We start from the raw sequence: 6,603 nt of genomic DNA on the forward strand, positions 1-6,603 counted from the left end.
AAGTGCAGTACAAAAAGTCGTTTGAGGGAGGGGGGTGCTGTGATTTTTTTTCTCCACTGCAGGGTCCACTAATACAGGACTAGTAAATGCCCAGTGCACTCCTTTGGTGAAAAACCAAAGTGTATTTGTATTTGAGTGTTTACCAGCATTTGCAACTTGAGTCTGATAATTATCTGTAAAAAAAACAGTTAATCTGATAATACTTGTGGAATTTAATAATACTTGCTTGATATGTTTTCCATTTTCTTGAAATACTTTGCAAATGCAACTTATTTCTATGTGTAAACGGAAATGGTCTATTGCTTCCTTTGACATTTTAGTAGATGTTCTTATCCAGAGCAACTGACAATAGTGATTACAACACATTTTCATACTTTTTCGTACTGGTCCCCCTTAGGAATCAAACCCATAACCCTAGTGTTGCAAGTGCCATGCTCTACCAACTGAGCCTCATCACCACATGATGTCACAATGTACTAAATTACTGTACTGTGCATGGTTTTTCTTAATGGTGATGGAAAGTCTACAGGTACCAAACCTAGATGACCAGCATTTGTACGATACAGTAATGTGCAATTACATTAAGTGGTTTGTAAGGATGGTAAATTAATACTGCACAAAAATGGTTGTTTTTCATGTTATTTGACCAAGAAAAATATTGACTTTGATGTGGATGTTTTGTGTCTGTGCACATAACTTTGCACCTTTTCGGAAAGTATTCAGACCTGTAACGGCTGTCGTGGGTTGAAGAAGGTGAGGACCAAGGTGCAGCGTGGTACGTGTTCATTTTTTATTATGAATTGAACACTGAATGGAAAAACAACAAAAGAGAATGAAACAAAGAGTTCTGTCTTGTACTGACTACAAAAACAGAAAACAACTACCCACAAACACAGGTGGGAACAGGCTACCTAAGTATGGTTCTCAATCAGAGACCACGATTGACAGCTGCCTCTGATTGGGAAGGATACCAGGCCAAACACATAGAAATACAACACACAAAACAAAACAGAATGAAAAACATAGAATGCCCACCCCAACTCACACCCTGACCAAACCAAAATAGAGACATAAAAAAGGAACTGAGGTCAGGACGTGACAGGACCCCTTCACTTTTCCACATTTTGTTACGTTACAGCCTTATTCTAAAATTGATTAAATTGTTCTTTCCCCCTCATCAATCTACACACAATACCACATAATTACAAAGCAAAAACAGGTTTTTATAAATGTTTGCAAATGTATAAAAATATATATACACATATATTAAATGTAAATTGTGTGTAGATTGATGAGGACATTTATTTATTTAATACATTTTAGAATAAGGCTGTAACATAACAAAATGTGGAAAAGTGGAAGGGGTCTGAATACTTTCCGAATACACTGCATCTAATTAATCAGCTGTTGCCTAATTTTTAGGACGTAAGTATTGGTATTCGACCAAGGCCAGTGTAAGAATTTGCTGTTTCAGTATAAAAAGGACAAGCCACTTGTGAAGACAAGCCACATGTGAAGGGTCACTTTCACATGAGCTGCAAAGTAGCCATGTAATATATGAGTTCCATCCCTGTATGGCTGGGACTCAAACCCTAGTCAAAGGACACTTGAAACTAGCATGCCAACCACTGGAAGAGCACAGTGAGTGTAGGAGAATGAAGCAAATCAGCGCAAAATTGTAAGAGATCCTTTAAAATATAGATCAATTCATGATAGACAGGAGGAGACACTACTTCAAGTCTCTTTTACTCATGTCTCTCTATTATATCACGCAATTTATACCATTTATAAAATGTTCACCCACGACTGCGTGGCCAAGCTCGCCTCCAACTCAATCATCAAGTTTGCAGACAACACAGCAGTAGTGGGCTTGATCACCAACAACGACGAGACAGCCTACAGGGAGGAGGTGATGGCACTCGGAGTGTGGTGTCAGGAAAACAACATCTCACTCAATGTCAACAAAACAAAAGGAGATGATCGTGGACTTCAGGAAACAACAGAGGGAACACTCCCCTATCCACATCAACAGAACAGCAGTGGAGAAGGTGGAACGTTATAATTCCTTGGTGTACACATCACAGACAAACTGAAAAGGTCCACCCCACAGACAGTGTGGTGAAGTAGGCGCAACAGCGCCGAATCAACCTCAGGAGGCTGAAGAAATTTGGCTTGGCCCCTAAGACCCTGACAAACTTTTACAGATGTACAATTGAGAGCATCCTGTGAGGATGTATCACAACTGCACCGTCCAAAACGTCAGGGCTCTCCAGAGGGTGGTGCGGTCTGCACAACGCATCACCGGGGGCAAACTACATGCCCTCCAGGACACTTACTGCACCCGTTGTCACAGGAAGGCCATAAAGATCATCAAGGACAACAACCACCTGAGCCACTGCCTGTTCACCGCACTACCATCCAGAAGGCGAGGTCAGTACAGGTGCATCAAAGCAGGGACCGAGAGATTGAAAAACAGCTTCTATCTCAAGGCCATCAGACTGTTAAACAGCCGTCACTAACACAGAGAGGCTGCTGCCTACATACAGACTTGAAATCATTGGCCACTTTAATAAATAGATCACTAGTCACTTTAATAATGCCACTTTAATAATGTTTACATATCTTGCGTTACTCATCTCAAATGTATATACTGCATTTTATACCATCTATTGCATCTTGCCTATGCCGCTCGGTCATCGCTCATCCATGTATTTAAATGTATATATTCTTATTCCATCCCTTTACTTAGATATGTGTGTATAAGGTAGGTGTGGTAGAATTGTTAGATATTACTGCACTGTCTAAGTAGAAGCACAGGCCTTTCGCTACACTCACAATAACATCTGATAACCATGTGTATGTGACCAATAAAATGTGAAAAATAAGCTAAAAAAAAAAAAATGTGAACATTTTACAAATTATCCAATGGATTATGATCATTTTCGTGTAAAAAAAAAAAAAAAGTGGAGGTGCTAAAACAAATTTGCACTCCCTGTTTTAATTTGCACTATGGCTCATGCGGCCAAGTGGACACAAGGCTGTTTGGATCATCTCAGTCACAGGAATAGCTTTGCAGCCGTTTCTGATTAATAAACAATGCCATGCTGGTGGGTGGTAACATTCAAATAAAGCCCAGGCTTGAAAAGAAACGCAGGCTGAAAATAATTTGTATGTCATACTGTTTCATCAGGAAAAGACACCGCATTCACACGGTTTTGCAGCCCAAATACATCACGCTTTGGACTAAAACGATGACATATTGACTTAAATCGTTAAAATCCTTAAATGCTCTGGCCATCGTCTCTCAGCTCGAAAGAAAATGGATTTCCCCTGGTGTGGGCTTTTAAATAAATAAATCAATGTAGGGTGCAGGTTGTGTACTGTACATAGCCTACAGCCCTCTAAAGAGGAATGGGAGGTGTTTGGCAAGAAGGATGGAAGGCTCCCAGCTGTCGTTGTGCCAATTGACCCCACATGTCCTTAGCCAAGTCTAGCTAGGGGGAGGGCATACATGTCGAGAACATCCTGTTTCTTGATGTTGCATTCAGACCAACCCGTGACCCAAATACCATAACGCTCCGAACATACCTGCACGTGGGTTCAGTGCTGTGGCAGTAAATAACATTACAAAGTTAAAGATTGCCCCTCACAGAGGGCCATATTAACATGGGAAGCGCAGTGCAGCTGAGCGCAACAGCACATCATCAATCAAGATGTAGATCTCAAGTTGATCCTGCATACAGAACCCATCGGCTTTGACAACAAAAATGTATGAACTCCTGGGCGGCACTTTGTTAGTATCAGGGAAAGGCTGCTTGCTACTGCTTGACTTAGGGCTGGCTCTATTCAATCAGATCCGCTTTAGCTGACATCAGCGTAGTGGTGTCAGAGGTGGAACTGGGTCATCCTATGAATTATTGACCAGCTATTTAAAAAAAAAAAAACATTGTTTTTTTTGTAACCACAACTTAGCCAGATAGTTATTAATAACCCCTTAATGTATATCAACATAAATGACAGCTTAATATATTTTTATAGTTTTACTACATAAAGAAAATGTGTTGCCTTTTTGTCAATGATGTTACCTATATTTTAATGAGAATTCAGACTTTCCAGAATGTAATTTGACAATTTCATTGACATATATAATCAAAGACAGAAAGGGATCATTCATGATAATATTAAGAGTAATAATTTTCTTTAAACAAAACACGTTTCTATAATAACACCAGTGATAGTAATACCAGTACCTGTCACGGCGTCCTGACCTTAGTTCCTTTTTTATGTCTCTATTTTGGTTTGGTCAGGGCGTGAGTTGGGGTGGGCATTCTATGTTTTGTTCTGTGTGTTGTGTTTCTATGTGTTTGGCCTGGTATGGTTCCCAATCAGAGGCAGCTGTCAATCGTTGTCTCTGATTGAGAACCATACTTAAGTTGCTCTTGCCCACATGGGTTTTGTGGGTAGTTGCTTTCTGTTTTTGTGTCTGCACCAGACAGAACTGTTTCGGTTGTTCTCGCTGTTGTTTTGTTAATCAGTGTTCAGTTCCATTATTAAAATGACGAACACGTGCTGCGCTTTGGTCCTCACCTTCTTCCACCAACGGCAGTTACAGTACCCAGACAACTTATATTAAAACCATAGGAGGCTGCTGGGGGGGAGAACAGGTCATAATAACGGCCAGAATGACGCGTGAATGGAATGGCATCAAAACACCTGGAAACCACTACTTGATGTATTTGATACCATTCCACTTATCCCGCTCCAGTCATTACCATGAGCCCGTTCTCCCCCACTAAGGTGCAACCAACCTCCTGTTATTAAAACCAGTAGGAACAGTAACACTAGTTACTGTAACACCAGTAACAAATCAGCAGAAAGTAGCTCAAAACACACTTCTTAAATTGTAAATAAATCACTTAATCATGTGATCAATTATTTTAATCAAATGTCCTTTTCCCCTTACAATGAACTGTGTAATATCAATGACACATAAATCAAATCAAATCAAATTTTATTTGTCACATACACATGGTTAGCAGATGTTAATGCGAGTGTAGCGAAATGCCTATGCTTCTAGTTCCGACAATGCAGTAATAACCAACGAGTAATCTAGCTAACAATTCCAAAACTACTACCTTATACACACAAGTGTAAAGGGATAAAGAATATGTACATAAAGATATATGAATGAGTGATGGTACAGAGCGGCATAGGCAAGATGCAGTAGATGGTATCGAGTACAGTATGTACATATGAGATGAGTATGTAAACAAAGTGGCATAGTTTAAAGTGGCTAGTGATACATGTATTACATAAAGATGCAGTAGATGATATAGAGTACAGTATATACGTATACATATGAGATAAATAATGTAGGGTATGTAAACATTATAGTAAGTAGCATTGTTTAAAGTGGCTAGTGATATATTTTACATCAATTCCCATCAATTCCCATTATTAAAGTGGCTGGAGTTGAGTCAGTGTGTTGGCAGCAGCCACTCAATGTTAGTGGTGGCTGTTTAACAGTCTGATGGCCTTGAGATAGAAGCTGTTTTTCAGTCTCTCTGTCCCAGCTTTGATGCGCCTGTACTGACCTCGCCTTCTTGATGATTGCGGGGTGAACAGGCAGTGGCTCGGGTGGTTGTTATCCTTGATGATCTTTATGGCCTTCCTGTGACATCGGGTGGTGTAGGTGTCCTGAAGGGCAGGTAGTTTGCCCCCGGTGATGCGTTGTGCAGACCTCACTACCCTCTGGAGAGCCTTACGGTTGTGGGCGGAGCAGTTGCCGTACCAGGCGGTGATACAGCCCGACAGGATGCTCTCGATTGTGCATCTGTAGAAGTTTGTGAGTGCTTTTGGTGACAAGCCAAATTTCTTCAGCCTCCTGAGGTTGAAGAGGCGCTGCTGCGCCTTCTTCACGATGCTGTCTGTGTGGGTGTACAGTTTGTCTGTGATGTGTACGCCGAGGAACTTAAAACTTACTACCCTCTCCACTACTGTTCCATCGATGTGGATAGGGGGGTGTTCCCTCTGCTGTTTCCTGAAGTCCACAATCATCTCCTTAGTTTTGTTGACGTTGAGTGTGAGGTTATTTTCCTGACACCACACTCCGAGGGCCCTCACCTCCTCCCTGTAGGCCGTCTCGTCGTTGTTGGTAATCAAGCCTACCACTGTTGTGTCGTCCGCAAACTTGATGATTGAGTTGGAGGCGTGCATGGCCACGCAGTCGTGGGTGAACAGGGAGTACAGGAGAGGGCTCAGAACGCACCCTTGTGGGGCCCCAGTGTTGAGGATCAGCGGGGTGGAGATGTTGTTACCTACCCTCACCACCTGGGGGCTGCCCGTCAGGAAGTCCAGTACCCAGTGGCACAGGGCGGGGTCGAGACCCAGGGTCTCGAGCTTGATGACGAGTTTGGAGGGTACTATGGTGTTAAATGCTGAGCTGTAGTCGATGAACAGCATTCTCACATAGGTATTCCTCTTGTCCAGATGGGTTAGGGCAGTGTGCAGTGTGGTTGAGATTGCATCGGTTGTGGACCTATTTGGGCGGTAAGCAAATTGGAGTGGGTCTAGGGTGTCAGGTAGGGTGAAGGTGATATGGTC

The sequence above is a fragment of the Oncorhynchus mykiss genome, chromosome 8 (assembly GCF_013265735.2).
Source record: "Oncorhynchus mykiss isolate Arlee chromosome 8, USDA_OmykA_1.1, whole genome shotgun sequence".
Taxonomy (NCBI): Eukaryota; Metazoa; Chordata; class Actinopteri; order Salmoniformes; family Salmonidae; genus Oncorhynchus; species Oncorhynchus mykiss.